Genomic DNA, 19,637 nt, shown 5'->3' on the forward strand with positions numbered 1-19,637 from the left:
GTTTTACTCCATCATACACGCCTGACATGATGTTCTGCCTCACCACAAGCCACAATGATGGAGCTAGGCAAAATGGACTGAAGCCTCTGAAACTGTGAAGCAAAAGAAACACTTCCTCCTCTGAGTTGATTTTGTCAGGTATTTTGTCACAGCTATGAAAAGCTGACTAACAGCCACCAATTTGGTGAATGTGTATTTCCTTACCTCACTCTGCTCATACTATCTTAAAATTTTTTCTGACCATCTTGGTTCTATACAGTTAAAAGTACTCAAACTCTGCCTGTCTGAAATGTCTTTACAGCCCTTCTAAATGGCTGGGTCTTTCTTTTCTTCTTTACCTAAATGACTAGCAGCTATTTTGTTTACTTATGACCATATTGTTCTTATTCTGTAGTTACTCTTCATCAACTCAACATTCCATATCTTACCCCCGCCCCTTCTGCTGCCAGTGTCCTCCTGCTCAGTATCATCTCAGCCCAAAGAAGTCTGAACAAAGCATGCTCGGTCACAGAATTAGCCTCCATGCCTGAGATAGCAGCAGCACAGTAACCAAAACATTCAAATGTGCTAAAAGACAACACACATGCGTACACACACACAAACAAGTCCTCGTATTGCTCATAATTTCTACTAAAATTTAAAACTCAGGTTTATTAAAACCACAGTTGGTTCAGTTCCTTTAAGAAAATTCTTTTTTCCTCCACTCTATTCCTATATAAAACTTGGTAACCAGTCTCATTTCCTTAAGGTTTCTTTCCAGAACATCTTCATTCTGGCAATAGGAAGACAGGCCCATGAAATAACAGATCAGATTCAAGGACTTGTCAAATGAAGCCCTGTTCTAGGGTTTCTCTTTTTTGAAGTTTTACTTTTTTCTCTACGTGGGCTTCAGTGAAAGTTTCTCCCCTGCTTCCACCATCTCAAAACATTTTCCTCGTGGGAAGACAGACGATCAACTTCCCAGCACTGGAAAGCTCTGAGGCTTCTACCATCCAAGCTCTGAGGACCGTAGGCGACTGTGACAGATCAACACCATCTTCATGCAGTGTTTAAGTCAGGCAGGAACAAGACGGAACGTGCCAAGCCTCAGCCACACTTTGAAAAGGTGAGGCAGCCCAGTTCCCAAGCAGCAGTGCAGGTTTAAGAAATTCTCTGGGCTGGGGGTGTAGCTCAGTGATAGGGTACATGCCCAACATGCAGGAAGCCCTGGGTTCCATCCCCAGCACTGCAAAAAAAAAAAAAAAAAAAAAGGAAACAAAGTTCCAAAGCAAAATGTTAAGGCAGAACCAGAGGGAGAAGAGGAAATAGGGAAAAGCAGCTTTTTGATTTCTGAAAAATTTTAACTAGTAGCACTGGGTTTGCTACCTTTTATGGCATTTCCAAATTAGAATGGCACAGACACATTATTTCAGAGTCCAGTGAGGTAAGATGCATTGATTAGATCTTACCTAGAAATAGTCATTACAATCAAAGAAAAAAGAAAAATGCTTCCTGGCTTTGTGCAGAAAATGAAGAGGTGTTTCGAATAAAGAAAGCAATTTAATTATCATTAAACAAGATTTAACCGCTATGAGCAATCATCCTCTCACTGAGAAGCATAATTGAACTTAAGAAACCCTGTGACCTGTGGTCCCTCTCTGGCTCCCACTCAGCAAGAAATGGCCAGGAACTTGCTCACTTCCAGGTGGGCTGCCCAGATGATCGGGAATGCATGACACAGCAGGGTAGGACCCCGAGAGGAAGGCACACCCCCGAATCAAACCACTTCTGTACCGGCTTCGGCCTGCTGCACTTCGGGGCCCCCCGACAGCCAGAAACACATGAATCCTCCTTCCTCTGGGCCTTTCCCCCAGAGGACAGGACTGTTGTTCCATGTCCACATCCAGCAGTGACCATCAGCCAGACCTTTAACTTCCCAGAGCAGTCAAGCGCCTGGCCCACGAGTGACAGGACCTGCCCCCTTCACACTTGGCTCGCCTTCAGTCTCACCCATTCTTCCAGCAAGCTGGCCTGACACACTCCTGACAGACAGACAGGCTCAGGATTGGGAGTGTGATTCACAGGTGGAAAATACCGGTTTTTCATTGCTACGCAAATGCAGGCTGGGTGGGGTTTAGGTAAATCCGGATGTGGACACCAAAAAAAAAAAAAAATCCAAAAACAAAACTGAGGGCAAGAATGTGTCTCTTTTTCGTACATCTCACTTGGACCAAATAGGCTCCGCCCACATGCCCATCAGTGAAGAAAATTAAAGTGAACAGAGTGGGAAGGGGCCACGTACAGCTCGCTAGTATACACTGGGAGAGTTAATATTCACACGCAATGTGAGATTAGAGACAGAATCTTTATGTAATTATACAAAAAATACATTGATCAGGGCTGGGATGTAGCTCAGTTGGAAGAGCGCTTGCCACACAAGCACAAGGCCCTGGGTTCAATCCCCAGCACTGCAAAGAAATAAAATAAAATAAATAATATTTAAAAAAAGACATTGATCATGGTTACCGTCAAGTGGCCAAATAGCCAACTGTCGCAATGCCAGTGTTAAATCGCTTGAGCCTGAAAAGCCACGTAGGCATGGTGAATCTGCATTACTTGTGGCCACATCTGCCTCTAAAATATGCCATTCTGGAACTTCTAGAACAGGATAATAAACGGGAGGAGGATATAATACCCAAATGCTGGAGAACCACCCGGTGGACAGCCCCTGCCACATTCCTGACGGCGAGGCTGCTGTCTCAGGGCAGCTTCTGAAGCGCGAGTCACGCTGTGCAAAGGTCAGAACCTGGATTCAGGTGTTACTGGTGCTGGTGGGAACTCAGTGTCTACCACCTGGGGCTGTGAGCGCAGGTTGATGGTAGAGCACAGAGCACAGGCCTGGGGATCAGCGGACCGCACCAAAAACAAACAAAACAAATGCAAACTCGGTGCCTGTACTGCTCCTCTGTTCTGCCGGCCTTCACTGGGTGTATTCTGAGTGCCCAGCCTGAGCCAGGGAGGACAGGGGAGAAACAAGAGGGGGCTCCTTGAAGTATAAGTGTACTTTTTTCCCATTGACAGCAGATAAAAAGGCAAAGGTTCGATGTACTGCCATCATGTCACTGGAAAACTCAACTCAAGGATTTGTAACACAGGTATCCTATTTCACATCACTGCATTCAATGTATGGCTTTTTTGTTGTGTGTGGTCAAGAGGAAATATTTTGGTAACCTGATGAATACCTGAATGGATTTAGAACTGGGGGAGAGGGGAGAACAAAAATATCTATATTTGGCCTTGGGTAAATGCAAGAATGATGGATCGTGCTCCTGGACACCTGTGGCACAAACGTGCTTCCTCAGATTCTGTAAACTGCCCACAGTGTGTTTTGGGGAGGCCTGGAATTAGTTCTTTAGGGCTCCTTTAAGGACAGTCACAGAGACAAAAAGGGAACAGGCTTAGTTAGACGTGTCCCCCAACCCACTCAAAGGAACTTCTGTGTACTGTCTGAACAAAAGCTAAAATATTCATCACTCTCCTACTTAAAATCTTTGCCCTACACTAAGAATGCAAAAGTCCTAACTGTGGCTTAATAATTCCAGCTGCCTCTTTCATGTCATCTGAGTCATTCGACAGACAAGTCTCTTCCTGCCTTGGGGTCCACTCTCTTGCTACTCTTCTTCCTGAAAAACATGCCCATTATTTGGCCTAGCCTGTTTTCTTGACTGTTTTCTAACCTGGCTTCTTTCTCACGTAATCCTCTTTTATTTCCTAATAGCAAGACCCCCAGTGCTGTCTTGAAACCATGGCTAGTACTGAATCTTATATAAACTATGCTTTACACACACACACATACACACACACACACACACTCACACACACTTCTCTTTGACATATTCAATGCCAGCCAGCATCACTCTTGTGTTTTCGAGCCATTATTCAGTAAAATAAGGATTATTTGAACACAAGTGCTATGACATTATGGCAATTAATCTGATAACCAACATAGCTACTAAGTGACTAATGGGAGGGTAGGCATACACAGTTTGGGTACAATGGACAAAGGGACAATTCACATCCTGATAGGTACAAGATTTCATCATGCTACTCAGAATATGATACAATTTCAAAGTTCTGGATTGTTTATTTCTAGGACTTTAATGTTTTCAGACTGAGGTTGACAGAAGGTAAATGAAACCATAGAAAGTGAAGCCATGGATGGAGGCAGAGGGTACTACGCTTTCTTCTCTGCCTTCTCCCATTAGATTCTAAGCTCTGTGAAGGCAGTGAATGGCCCTGTCATCTCACGTAGTAAATTCCCTGTGCCCTGTGAAGGAACTATTTGAACTAAAGATTCAGTGCTAAATGAATAAATGATAGTTATTTTTTTCTAAATCAAACATCACGTTGCTTGTACCATTTTTATGCTATTCAAAATTATCTTAATTCTCACTTAAGCTTCAAATAGCACAATTTCACATACGTAAACATCAAAACCACATTCCGGAGTCTTTTCATGGGTCAGTGGAAGTCGAACCCACTGTTTCTCAACCTGTTTGCCTTTAAGTAATGGAGTAATCTTGTACTAGTCAACTCCACTAACTTTGGATTCTTCTCCATGAAATTAAGACGAATCCCACTGCACTCAAAGGGACTTTCCACTTTGAACAATCTAAGAATACTTAAGACACTGATTGGGCAGAAACGGATCCTTACTCACAAAATGTTTTGGGGGATGTCTGCATTATACTTGCCGCCATATACTGAGCACCTACCACATGCAGGCACTGTGTTAAGTACTTCTCACACACTACCTCTGATCTGCAAACCACCTTGCTGGGTAGGGACTCTCAGTCCTTTTTCACAGATGCAGAAGTGGAAGCTTACTTAGATCAGGTTTTGCTCAAAACCACACAAATAGTAAGTAGTAGAACCAGTTCTTAAAGCTTAAGTCTGGTCAACAACAAGGTAAGATCCCTCTCACCTCTGCACTGTTTCTTGGACAAAGTCTATAAAAACATTAGGTTAGGGTCATTGTCTACAGTAGAAGTCAAGCAGATAAGAACAGCAGGTGTGTGGGACAGAAAGTGGGGGAGTAAGGTACTCCCCAGAATTTACATCCCAGTCTTAAAGGGGCAGCTGCTACTTAGTGCTACCAAAGATTCTGACAGTTTTTCTTGATCATACGGTTTTTTTTTCTTCTTTTGGTCAGGATGTAAGAAATTTGATTTTAGGTGAAAATGCCTAATTCTAAGCCATTCAAGCTTTAGTGGTTTTGTCTGTTTTGGACTCTTTTGTTTGGTTTTTTTTGCAGTGCTGAGGATCAAATTCATGGGCCCAAGTATACCAAAGTGGCATACTATTATCACTGAGCTATACAATAACTACGTTTTAGTGTTTTATTGAAATTTGCAGAAGTCATTGTGCTGCTTTTTCTAAAGACCCTTGGCCCCAAGACAGGTGCCTCCAATCTCTTCTTATGGCCTAAACCTCTAGAAGTTGCCCCATTTGACTCTAATTACAGGAAGCACTTCGCAATCCAAGTGGAAATACTGGCAACATGAGAGCGTGTGTTTTGGGGGTCACTGTGCAAAATGTGTGGAATGGAGCCATGCTGTGAAGTTCTATGAACCAGGTGTCTTTCTCTGAGGTGAAATCTAAGGGCCTGTTCACAGAGGACAGAGGACAGATCTCTGAAGGAAAAGATTGATCTGTGTATGAGGCTTTCTTCCTGAAATGCCAGGGAAGAAGGTTGCTGAATAAATGCTTTCCACATTCCTGACAAGTAATCTTCAGGCTTGACTTCAAGGCTAAGCAAAGCTCTCCTTCCCTCCCCTTTTGGAGAGTACTGCTAATCAGTAGCAAAGGATGGCTTCGACTCCACCAGGTTGCTCAACTCCACCCTCTGGTGTATATTGAAAAGGGGAAGAAAAAAAAAAAAAAAAAAAAAGTAAAGGTAGGAGGTGCCAAAGAGAACTTCAGGCTACAAAGGCATGAGGTAAATCATTCCCAGCATGATTATAGTGTTTGGAAATCCAACCTCATAAAAAGAGCCACAGTTGTCATAGCACACCCCTCAGGGATCCCAGAAAAAATGCCCTAGGCTGAGTCAGAATTGCTGAGTTCAAATCCCCATTCCTTTGCTTAAAGAATCAAGTCTCTAGATTGTCCTGAGCCTTGGTTGCTTTATTTATGTCTCTCTTCATACATATAAATAAGAACTAAAAAAAAAAAAGAATTATACTTTAAATAATTTGTGTGAAAGTTTCTGACATATAGTAAGTGATATAATATGTATGGGGATTCGACTACCTGAATTTATTTGCAAAGATTTGAATGCATACAGGGAAAATTTTTATTGTATTGCATTAGAATGTAAAAAGGCATATGAGATTTGGATGTATATGTCTTACCAAGCCAATGGTATTTAAATATATGGAGGAAGAAAATATTGTAGATAACCTATGATATGCAAATCTGGCCCATTTTTCTAAATATATGAAAAAGTTCAATAGGCCTCCAACCTGGGGCTACAGTAATTATATTCTCTTTAATGGAATTATTTAAAATACAGCTTTCCCTTGACTTGCACATCACAGCCATAGTATCCTTTTCCTCTAAGCAGAGTTGTTTCTCATTAATTTTTAGGTTAGCCAACTCATGCCAGGCATGTTTATTCACGAAATACTACATTAAGAGGCATTTATTTTATATTTGTTTCCCTTTTGCAAATATTTGCTGTAAGCTGCAGAACTATTTTATGAAGTAAAAATAATAATAATAATAATATATCAAGAGAAAGCATAAAGTTTCAGAAGTAGCTTTTGAGAAGGAAGAAGGAAGAAGAATCTAATTACAGTGAAGACAGTCACTGATTGTGCTAACAAATCAAACCCCTACACTTGTGGTTTGACTGCTTTCTGCACATCTGAATTAAAGAGGAGTTGGGAGTTGAAAACCATGTCTAAGACTTTGCTGGGTGATTTGGGAGTATAACACGTGTTGTTTCTTTCCTTTCATAAGGGATACTCTGACAGTGTGCCTTCTATTCTTGACTTGCTCTGCGGTAAAGAAAAAAGAGCTTATAGTCTTTGCAGATCTAAATATTCCATAGATGAAAACAGGTCTGTTAGTTTCACTTAGGAAACGAAACCATCATTATACAGGTAAAGACTTCATATGGAAACCTAAATAGCCTTTATCTATAGTTGATTCTCAGTACCTTGGTAAGGGTTGGAATTTAGTTATAAAGTGATTTTTTTTTTTTTGGTACATGGGGTTGAAAACATGTCCTGCCCTACAAAGATGAGTTTATTGTGTTTGTTGAAAAGTTCCGGCAACTTAAAAACATTTAAATCAAACACACCTGATACTTGGCATACCAAACAGGATCTGTTTAGAAAGGAGGGGTTCTAGTTGGAATAAACTCATTCAGGGAAGATTCTACTGAGGAACAAGATGACTAATGACATCAGAGGCGGCTGCTTCTATAAAGAAGGACAGAGGAGAGAGTTGCTTCCCTCTTCAAGGGACAACTCCATCAAAGCATAAACATGACGTATGATATGAAGTCACTTTTCTCAGCCTACCTGGAAACTGCTGGCTTCCCTCAAAAGAACACATGCTACACTCCAGTGCAACGGGTTCTGTTTTGTTTTTAGTTTGTTTTTATTAGTGCATTATAGTTTTACATAATTGGTTTCATTTTAAACTAGTTTTTAAATGTCAAAGTATTACATGTCAATGATAAAAATGTAAATAGTAGAGAAGTACAGAAATTAATAAAACTTCCTTCTCATGGCCTGCTAGTTCCTCTCTCTGATTTATTGGACATTATTCTAGAAAAGTTTAATGTCTAGATAAGTGCACAGAAAATGTCTGTGTTTTCTCATACAAATAGGGTCCACCCCTTTTAAAATAAATAGGATCCCACTATCTACACTGCTCTGTAGCTTGTACTGCTTACTTAGGACACTTGGTTATGTGTCCATACGTGTATAGAGGATCTCCTTCATGTATTGCCATGACTGCAGGGAACTGTATTACGTGAACGTGCCGGAACATCCTCTGCGCGATTCCTATAGACAGAATAAATTGGTGAGTCTTTTTTAGAGAAAACTGGAGAATACCTTTCAACTCTAGTAATCCAATTTGACGTGTAGAAATTTGTCCTTCTGATGTGCTGATATGTGTACAGATCCAAGGAGGGTCAGTGCAGTGCTGTTCAAAACAGGGAAGGAAAAAAAAAAAAAAAGGCAATCTAAAGAGCAATTAAAAAGGGGTCAAATTAATATATGAGGTAGCCACAGTTATAATTGCTCTGGAAGAGAGAATAGTTTTAAATCAGAGTTTGTACTGGTCTCGCAGTCATGAACACATACACCCCCCGCCACACACACACCACAAGGAAGAAACTGAAAATTGTCCTTTATGAGACAATTGGTTGGAATTGCCGTCCTCTGGAGTCTTAAAACTTAACATGAGAAGGGAACCAAATAAAAACACAGTTAAAGAAGAAAGGAGTTCATGCAACCTTTTTCAGTGCAAAATTACAAAACAAACCTGTCCTTCTGGAATGACAGGCCAAATAACGGCTATAGCATGTTTGTCTTACTAATGACTACTATGTAAATGAGAGCTGACATCCTCCTTGATGGTCTGAGGGACATCCACCAACTTTATTAACATCAAAGAGAGAAAACAACCAAAGGTCCACCTGGTTCTCTGTTCTCTCAGCTGTTCCAAACATAGGAGGCAGCAGCCTGCTTTGCTTCTGAGGGGCAAACAGTATGGCCAATGAATGTCCTCTCTGAAAAGTCTACAGCACCCTTGGGGCAGTCCAGCAGAACCTCTCTCTGATTGGGCCTTGGCTTCTTCATCTTACCTGATCACTACTAAGCAGAGGCAAAGAGCCCAGGGAAGCCAGAGGACTCCCACCATTTAATTTTATGGTCGACTTGATCATCTGCATTACTAACCCTAATAAAACTGAGAGTAGGAAATACCATTCTAACTGCTGTTGCTTAATCATGAGCAAACAGAAAAGAATGGAAGGTAAGGGAATCACACAAAAGAGACAGGTTGCAAAATTAAACCACAATGCAGAATCCTGGGGCTATCAAAGCCAAAAGATGCTAAGATCTACCTGTGCTCTGACTGACAGAACTCCTGTGTCCCATTAAATTAGCTACTTTCTGTAAGCTCTAGTGAAGGTTTTCTCCACATGCATAATATTCCACATTTGCTTTTGTACTTCATACAGCTGGGCATGTGAACATTGTTTCTGCTGCCTAGTTAGTCTGATTTCTGGAAACAAAAGCAGTCACATTTCCTGTCTTTCGGATAACGCTCATCCTGGTCCACCTAAGGCCATCCTGATTCCATTCTTCCCAAGATATCCCACAGGTCTCAAGACCTCCAGCTGCCCTAACATCACACAACTGTCGTAATGAACCAACGTGGGGCTTATCTCTTTGGTTATGAAACCAGGAGGGAGAGCAGATTTAGTAGTGACAGAATCCTGCCTTCAGGGCTGCGGGTGTCGCTCTGCCTAGTGCATTTGCCTGAACTGTGTGAGGCCCTGGTCACACACACAGAAGTAAAACTGGGGTGTCCCTCATGGAGTTCAATTGATGGATAACCATGAAAACTGCCCTCAAGAAGCAGCTTCCCTCCCACTCAGGAGAACTTTCTGCTCTCTGATTCCTCAACAGCCAGTCAGAGAAAAATTTCTAGTTCCATTTCTGGCACTGGGAGACTCCAGTCCCTTTCTTTTTGAAGAAGTAACTTATAAATAACTTACATGGGATTTTCAAAACAGTTTTCTACGAGAGAATAATATAATACTTAAAGATCACAAACTCCTCTATTAGGAAACTTTTCAAATTCAGATGCTGGATTTATTTGGAATAAGAACAAACCTACAGGGTTACTTCTTCAACGGAAAACGTGTGTTGTGAGTGAGGAATGGACCGGGGATTGCAGTCCCCACAGCCCGATTCTTCAACCACTGAGCACAGATCCTCTGACTACGCAAGTCTTCCCGAAGCACTGCCAGGTGCAAAGTGCCCTCCTGGAAGTCATCTCTACTTACTAATCAAAGATATCTCTGATCACCACCACAAGTATGTGCAATACGAAGTTTCAGTGGAGTTTTAAAACATGGTCTGCAGGATTGAAAAAAAAAATGAATAAGAATGCTCATTAGTGATTCCAAGCCTATTTGGAATTTTGGTGCCCCATTGGTGTTAGATTTCCTGGCTCTCCTTCCACCTCAAAATTGCTGCTTTGCAGTTCTGAAACTTTGAATGAAATATATATTTGCTTTCAGACTTCTAGATCTGCCCTTGAGATAAGATAACCAGAGCTTTTCACCCGTATCCCTACAGTGTGCTGAAGTCAGCCTCACGGCCGAATTCATCTGACCGCTGAGGTTATCTGTCAATCAGTGGGCCCAGCCTCAGCGGTTCAGATGTCAAAAGATGTTCGCTATAATTCCACTTGATGGGCCCACCCATGACTCCTGCTGAAAGACCCTCCTTTCAGCGGTATGGAACCTGAATTATTCTAAATAGCATGACATGGAAAAACTGGAAAAATTGGAAAAGTTGCTAGAAAAACTCTGGAACTAATAGAGTATTTTCCCTGGCTAGAAACACAACTGCTAAAAATAACACAATGAAAAACATATTTGTCTCTGCTACACAATGGATGCAGAATATAATTATGGGTTGTGTATCCGTCTGGGATGAAGACAAGGGAAGAGGTGCCAACACCCAGAACACAAAGGGAGTAAAGGGACCTTGTGTCCAACTCCTGGCTGGCTTCTGTACCCTGTGGAACTCCCAGCCACCACCACCCCTCCCCCCACTCGACTCAGGTTCCTGCTCAGCAAATACCTGTAACATCAAACCTGACTCTGCTCTTGGGGCTGAGAGAAATTTGAGGCAGATAAAGTTTTAAAATTCAAATCCATGCAGTGGACTAGAGCTTCTTCAATAGGAACCAGCAAAAAGTAAATTAATACTACGTCTATAGCATCTCCAGGAAAAAGACATGAGCATAATTAACTTGGTTAAAAAAAAAAAAAAAAAATCCTAGCTCCTTTGACACACTTAACATTTTGTATTTTAATTAATTTATAGAAATAATTGCTTGCTGCTGGGAATTATATTAGTCACATTAATTTTTTCTATGCTCCTTAAAATAAGAAAAAAAGGCAGAATGGTTTATTATGTTGTGTTTTTCTTTCTCTCAATGATATATGGTTTCTTCATCTGTAAAGTGGGAATAAAAGAATCTGAGAGTCTCACTGGGCTGTTGTAATGATAAGATAAAGGATTGGGGAGGGGGACACTATAAATAGTGCCTTATAAATAGTAAATAAAAACAATCCCTAACGCATGAAGCATGAATGCTTAGAATCGTGCTACAATGTTGCTATTGTTACCCCCACTTTATAGAGGTGAAAAGGGAGGCTTAGGGACGTGCATTTACTTTTCCCAAGTTTACACAGTTAATAAGTGGCAACGCCAGGCTGCAAAGTCCCCTTTATCATTCACTGTTCTGCAATAACTATGGCAACCACAATTTCATACAAATGGCAATTCCAGCGCTAATCCATGTTATTCAACTGTAAAATTTCAGGAGGTCTCATGTTTGGATATTACAGTTTCTAAAACACTTTAAAGCCTATCGGCTTGCTCCTAAGTAATTTTGTTTCAAAAGTCCAAATTCCCATTGCACATGTATCTTTAAATTCTGTGCTTTAACTTCCCGTACTGTAAGAGACAAATGAGTTCTCTTTATGTTTTTTTTTTAAGCTTGATGAACCTAACTGCTCACCTCAACTGCTGTCGCTCAACTAACTCCCTGATCTGCAGCCACCTGAGTGATCTTTATCACACTCAAATGGCTGCCAAGACTGTTTAGCCCACTTCAGTGTGCCCGATGCGAACAGAACCCACCCCCCAACTCCCAGGTGCGGAGGTTTCTTATTTAAAGCACTCTTTACAAACAAACCACCTTTATCACCAATGCTCTCTTCCCCCAAGAAGACTTTATCTCTTTTCCCAGAATTCAGAACTCCTGTTTCCCTCAAAGTCCAGAAATGAATATCTCAAACAGGAATTTTTTTCTAGTCTCAGGAAGTGCCTCTATGAGATAAGTATACAATATACATTAAAACAAACAACACAAACATGCAATGTTCCTAAGCCTGATTCTAAGACGATTTCTGTGATATTCCAGGGATTTTATTTGGGGTATTTTACAAGGTGAACATACAGAAAATAGTCCCAATTTTGGAGTAAAAGAAAATGCATGCACAACATATGGGAATAATCAACAAATATGTATAGTATCTCAATTCTCAGATGGTTGCTCTAATCCTTATCTATGGCATTCTTACAACATTATTCAGAGGGCACAATCAGCATAATGCATAATGCATCTCTTGTTTTTCAGTCCTATTCAAAAATCTCCGTTCATTCAACAACAAAAAAAAAGCCCTTAAAACAGCCCCGAAGCTCAACATTCGGTGTGGGAAAGCTGTGCTTATTCAGTTCTTCCTGCCAAGCGAACAATGCACAGAAACAGACCACAAGGTTTCCAAATAATTTTTGGCAATAACTCGGAAGGAAAAAAAAAGACACATATTTACCTGCACCCAGAGCTCCACAGGTGAGGCGGCAGTTAAGGCAGAAAATCTAACTCGTCTTCTGGAAGTTTTCGTCTCTACTGCACTCCGGGGTCATCCTTCCGAGCTGTCAGGTAACCCCCCCTCCATGTCTCCGCTGTTTTCTTTTGCAGTTTTTCCCAGTAAAACTCTTGTCATTTGCATAAAACCTACTTGTAGCCTATAGGACTTTTTGAGTAGCTACTTGTTAAATTGGCTGTCTTGACATGCTCTTTCAAGCATGACATCATAAATCTCCATGGAAACTCTAACCCCACCTGCCTACATGCCAACGTTACCTGTCAGGCAAAGACTTAAACAATCGCCTGAAATTGTTCATTAATGAAACCTTTTTAGGGGCTTTGGATCTCTGCACAGTGTAATTTGTGCTGTTGGCAGAAACTTAGCCAAGAACGATGGCTTCATTTTCAAAGCCTGAGCTGTTTTGCAGAAAACAATGATCAAAATTATAGGCATTGGTTAATCTGCCCCTCCCTGTCTAACAATGCACTTAATCAGGGGAAGAAAAAAACTACAGAGGCACATGTGTACCTCTCCCTGCAGGATAAAGTTACTTTGAAAACTCAGGTTTTGAAAACTCTTCAATAGATACTTCTAAGGCTTTCCCACTCGGCTCTCCAGCAACCCCCTTCCTACTTTTTTTACCAGCAAAACTTGCAAAACAGGTTCCCTGCCTAGCCTGTGTATGTGTTGTGTGTGTGTGTGTGTGTGTGTGTGTGTGTGTGTGTGTGCACACACACATGCCTGTGTACATTTTCCCTTGGCCTCTGCGGTTGCCAGTTGCCAAGGAAGAACTTTTTAACTCTTTCCTAACACACCCACATCTTTTGCAATGTCTAACCTGGTTTATGTAAGTTACTAGAATAACACTGAAATCTATGTTTGGCTTTTGAGGAATGGTAAGCAAGTTCTAAAAGATATTCAATCCTCTTTCATTCATTCATTCACCTTTCACTATCTCAAATTTTACAGAATCCTTACTGTTTGCACAAAGGTTTGGACAAACTTCTGCCAAATTTGTACAAAACTCTCTAGGTAACACTGAACCTGGCACTCACGTTTCACCTCTAAATTCACTAGAGACAACTCATATTCCTCAAGTCTAAGATTACTGACCCTGAGGACCCAAAAAGGTTTGGGTGGAGTTGGGTCCAAGCCCACAGGAATTTATCATAATCTTATCCAGTGGCTGTCACATGCCATAGCATAAAGTTCTTCAGTGGGACTGAACCAGGAGCTGAATGAAACAACACACAGAAGAACTAAGGAGCACTTTAAGGTAGCCTCAAGCAGAATCCAATTCGACACTGCAGAGAAGCAGCAATAGCCAAAAGAACTGCCTGCTCTGACTTGTCGAAGCTCCTGCTGCAAACTGCACCAGGCCCAGCAGCACATGTCCTCAAAGGTTAGCAAGCAAATATGAACCTCTCCACCTTTGCTGAGTTGCACTGCTATTTACAGAGAGAGCAATGCAACCATTTCAGAAACCCTGAATGGCTCTCTCCATAGGGGGAATTAAAGATGCTTTGGATCCCATCCTCTGATGATTCTGAGTTTTGCATTGCCCTAGCTCACAGTCAACAGATGGGACATTACCTTTGAAGGGAACCAAGAAGTAGACTGGTTTAATATAGCAGCCAGAGTTGGGATACTCCAGGGAGGCAAGACTATTGTCAGAGATTCAATTACTGCCTCTGTGAGTTGAAAATACATCCAGATGAAGCCCAAGCTTATGCTTTACTCAATGGGGCACAAACACAACGTGAAACAAACGGGAGAACCAGATCTAGGTTTTATGCGGTGAAATCTGCAGATGGTGTGGAGGTACAATTCAATTACGGTTATTCCTCAAAGTTCCATTAGAGACAAGAGCATGTGAAAGCTGATTCGACAATCAGAGTTGTTATAATAGGCCAAATCTTCCCTTTGGGTTATTTAGGAAATTACAATATCTCGGCTTTTGCTTACTGAAGTCAGCTTGGAAAAGAGATCCAAAAGAATCAGGATGTGAAAGGCACACGGATTCACAGAAATAATTTAGAGGTGAAAGCAGCTTGGTTAACTCATTCATGGGCAGGCAGGCAGAGGTGGCTGGACAAAAATGCCAAGCATCCCAAATGTTAATTTTTATTGTTGCACAGTTTCTGCTAACCCTTAAATTAAACTATCATCCATGTTATTGAAAGGAACAGTTATCAAGTAAAAACAACTGTATTCATCTGCAGAATGCAACTCTTTGGTTCTATTTCATTTCCAAAGTAAAAGATGCAAATAAAACTTATCTAGAAGGGTTCACTAATACTACATCCTGGGAGATAAATTTCAAATTCTCTACAGAGTAACATTTAATTGCAATGCCCTTCAGCTCTCAGGCTTCAGTTTTGCAGTCCTTGGGCCTTAATCTATATACATAATTTTAGGAATGTCCTAATTTCTTAGAATACTTTGTCTCTATAAAGTCCTCACCATTTTTTCTAAATGTGTTAAGATGTGCTTTTATTAAAAGATAGTTTTGTTTTTGTTGTTATTATCCAACCCCAAAACAGAAAACTCTCTAACCTTTCTGTTCACCCTTACTTATTGATCTAACATAGCTGATCAATAGGTAAAAAACAAAGAGGTTCAGAGAGAATCTGATGCTTTTCAGTCATGTGCCACTGTATACAGAGGCTGGCTAGGCCCTCTCACCCTGCTCTACCCATTCTCCTTGTTCATCCTATCTACTCCTTCAGATTCAAATAATCTATGTGAACATGAGTATTAATTCTCTAGCTCATGTCTCTTCTGTATGGTTCAACAGTTGAGTATCCAGTATGCCAAACACAGTAGCCAAACCAAATTCCTTATCTACCTCATCCTCTCAAACTGCTCCCTCCTCTCATCAAAGATCCCATTATCTACTCTGATGTCCATGCTAGAAATTGAAGAATCTCCTTCAACTCTTCTTTTTCCTTCTGTATCCTCCATTCACCAAGTCCTATTGATTCCGGGATTTGGAATCTTTAACACACCTCAGATCCATTTGCTTCTCTCCATCCTCTTACTATTAACCTCTTTTATTCTAATTCGAGCTTTCCTGGTTTGTGGCACAGATTATTCCAACAGCCTGATAGCAAGCGCCCCCATCTGCTATCCTACAATTACCTCTCTCACCCCTTCTTCCATTCCATCTCCACTCTGCAGCCAGTGACTTTTCTAAAAGCAAATGTGATCAAGCCATTCAGCAGTTAAAACCCTTCCTGGGCTGCCTATTCCCTTACATAAACTCTAGGCTGTTCCACACCCTCCTGCTCCGCTTATCCCCTCTTCATGTTCTTCCCACCATGCCCAGATGTAACATCCTGTTATACCTGTGCTCAGGTGCCTTGAGCCTTGTTCACATCCACCAAAGATCCAGGCCCTCTTCTCCCTCCAAGCCTTTGTATATGCTCCTCTGTGTGCCTGGAAGCCCAGTCCTTGCTATCCCGCCTGCATAGCTCACATTTCAAGGCCTTGTGTTTCTTCCTCATGGAAACTTTTTTGGCTGTGGGTTGGGAACCATTTCTATGTGTCCTCAGATGACCAACTTCTTCCTATACCACAAACTTATCACAGGTCAGTTTTAAGTACCTGTTCATTTGCAGTCCCATTGTAAATGCCTGCTTGCCCTGTCTCTCCTCTACCTCTTGTCCCGTCAAGGCCTAACACAATGCCCAGGTTAGAGTCACAGCCACACATTCAGTGAATGGATGAATGAGACTGAATAAAAAGGAGCCTCCATTTACCCAAGACCTGTGGCATGGCTGCGAGACACTTTGAACAGATCATCTCTTATTCACGCCACACCACCACTCTGCAAATTGTGCACTATTTTTTTGGACATTTTACAGACAACACTCAGTAGGATTAAACAGCTCTTTCTAAGTCATACGGCTCACAAGTGAATTCAAAACCAGGTCTGCATAACTTCAAAATTCCTGCTTATCTCACTCCAAACAGTGCCTCTCCCTGTAACCTGCACACAACAACCAGAGTGCTACGTGTTGGGCCTCACAGAGTAATTCTCATCTGTCTTCTCCCTGACAGTCCTTCAAAAATGAAAACTTTCCAGAAGCCAGTGGTTAGCTTAACACTTCACACCCCCACTGTGGTGAGAATGTTCTTCTTCATGGTGCTTAAAGCCTGTCCCAAACTAACTCACTGAGACCCTGCATCTGTTGCTATTTTCATACAGAGCCTAAGAAATGGTGTTACTATAGTCTAGAACATCTCATCCCTGACAGCTTCCTCCAGCAGCAAAGACCATGCACAACAGGGTCAAAGACAAAAGCCTCACATTCATGCCATCTCCATCCAACTGCATCCCAAGAAAAAAGTAAACACCACTTTATGTTGATGGGGTAAGGTCCCTGGACAATGGCTGGAGGTGCTGCTGCTGTCCTCTGGCTGTTTTCTCTGAGAGCAGACATGGCAATGAGCAGATAATGGGTGGCCTTGTTTTCCCATTCACAAGTCCCCCAGGGCAGCATCTCTCCAAATCCATTTATAAGGTTTCTCTCTAGGAGGGGGACCTGCCACAGACCTGCTCGCTGGGAGAGTCATGCCAGGGTCGACCTCAGACACCTCTGAGTGATTGCAGGTCAATGCAGTAATCCAGGAAAATGCCATCCTCTGTGACTGACGAATCCAGGCTGAGGGCTGAGGTGGCCTGTATTTGAAAACTGCCACTTTCTCATCAGGTTCAAGTAAAGTCCCGTTTTGAAAAAAGCAAGAATTTCCAAACTACAGAACTCGGGATAAGATTCTAAGAGGATAAAACATTTTAATATGTGTTAAAAAGTGTTTGAAGAATTCAAACCCAAACTTCCTCAGGATTCTCATTAGCTACCTCAGGAACAGTGAGGGAAGCATGCAAATGAGGAAGAATGAGCCTTTAGTAATTACCTTTAGTAATTCTGAAAGGACCTTCATTGTTGGGAGGACATTGAAGCTGAAACGCCATATAATTCCCTTTGTGCTTCTGTGGTATATTCAATGATATCAATAAAATAGATGATTGGCAAATAGCCTCCAAGTCTATTTGTTATTCTCCATTTTTATTAGACTAACAATATGTAAAATGATATGAAATGAAACGGTACTGACTCCAATGACCTTGTACCCCAATTCAATCAGTGTGTCACCAAATAGCAGTAAAATCAACAGTATTCAAGAGATTTATGAATTCAATTCATCTTTTCTTCCCAGTCTGAGCAGGCCTGGGTGGAAAGAGAAATGGCCAGAACTGGGAGCAGTAGCTCCCCTCCCCTCCAATAACTCACTACAACCCCCCAAGACCACTGGAGAGTTGTGAATGCAAGGACTATACAGAATCAAAGAAGGTAAGATGGCAGAAGTCAAGGCCAGGGCCTTCACTGTAGTCTGACTGTGGAAGAAAAGGTACTCTGGAAAATTCTATGATTAATCAAATTACACTGAGGCTAAAAGTCAACATGGCTGGGAGCATCAATATCATATAGATATAAGATATATAGGGATAGATATAAGATATAAGATATATAGGGATATAAGGAAAACAAAACAAAAACAAATCTCTAGATACTGGAAACTTCTCTGTTCTCAATAGTCACCTACCATTTGCAGATTGTTTATTTGTAAATTCACCTACTTGTCTAAATTTAGAGGTAACCCCCAAATCAAAGCTGTTGGCACTTTCACATTCATTCATGGACACGAGACACGAGCAGAGCAGTAAACAGTTTGGGTGCTCAGCAAAACACATTCTCAAGTAGAGTCCAACTAAACAGCACTCTGCCTTCTTGTTTCAGCCCTCATACTGTAAAAAACGGTGGCCTTTTTGTGGTCTATTTTGTGCCACGTGTTTCTCTTTTAAGTCTTTTTTGTGTGAACGTGATTTTGTTATTTAAATAACCCCCAAGCACAGTGCCGAAGTGCTGTCTAGTGTTCCTAAGTTTAAGAGGTTGTGCTTTGCCTTACAGATCTGCCATGTCATCTGCTTTGAGCATTCTGTAAAGAACTTAAATAAATGAAATGAAAAGTAGCAAGGGTACATTTTAGCACAAAGACTGTTAGTGTTTAGCAGGGACTCCATGTCTGTAGAGGGGAAGGAACGAGGGAGAGAAACACTTAATTTGATTGCTTACTGTTTAAAGGTTCCTTTTGTTCACACATTGCAAATGTTAATGAATCTGATCTCTCGATAGTAACCACAGGGAACTTGATCAGTCTCTAAACATAATTCTTCCCAGAGTCTCTACTGAGTTGGGAAAAATGAAGAAGTTCTCATCTTATGTAGAAAATGCCAGTCTTTCTTGCATAAATTTAGTGTTGCTAAAATAACCCTAGACAATTAACTAGATTTTAATCATTTTCTTCTCAAAGGATGTTCTCCATAAATAGTCAACAGACCAACTGTCTTGGGGGCAGAAGGGTGTAGACTTTCATATAGTGGGAGTTCTTTGACATTCTGCTAGCAATCTAAGACTTCCTTCTCAGAGCTCAGAGACCAGAGGAAGAATTGGGGTGGGTGCTATTCTCATGTTTGCTCTTTTTCATTAAAACTTTTCAAAGGAGACTTTATTCCAACATGCATTTAGAAGAGAAAGAAAGTGAAGAATTTTTCCTCCAGGCAAATAATTTATAAGGGCCAAAAAAACTCTTCAATATGATTTATTTCACAGGGATCACCTGAAGAGTGTGTGAAAACAGATCCTCTGCGGAAATTCTAGGATGTCTTTTAATGTCACCTTGAAAGACGTAAAGGATTTCAAGGCGATTATGAAATAAAATCCATTTTTAGTTTAACAGTTATCTCGGTTTGGCTGGAATGTAAACTAAAATTCATGTACGTGATTCAATTTGACAGGAATGTGGCTCTTGACAATCAGTCAACCTCAGTATTTTATTCTCATCAATGATGAAGTGACTAGGTTGAGTTCCCTAGAACGCAGACTTGGGACCT

General features: G+C 41.2%; 1 protein-coding gene across 25 annotated transcripts in view; it reads right to left on the bottom strand.

Moving 5' to 3' along the window:
• The window catches only part of KIAA1217, a 796,647-nt gene that overhangs the window by 254,659 nt on the left and 522,351 nt on the right, over nt 1–19,637 (bottom strand). The window contains exon 1 of one of the 25 annotated variants that reach the window (XM_079106263.1): nt 12,641–14,759. The exons of the other annotated variants lie outside the window; for them this stretch is intronic. The gene's annotated coding sequence lies outside the window, so the exon portion shown is untranslated. Of the gene's footprint in view, nt 1–12,640; nt 14,760–19,637 lie in introns of those variants that run through there. 25 annotated transcript variants of the gene reach the window in all.

This window comes from Sciurus vulgaris (assembly GCF_902686455.1).
Source record: "Sciurus vulgaris genome assembly, chromosome: 12".
In the NCBI taxonomy this organism is placed as follows: domain Eukaryota; kingdom Metazoa; phylum Chordata; class Mammalia; order Rodentia; family Sciuridae; genus Sciurus; species Sciurus vulgaris.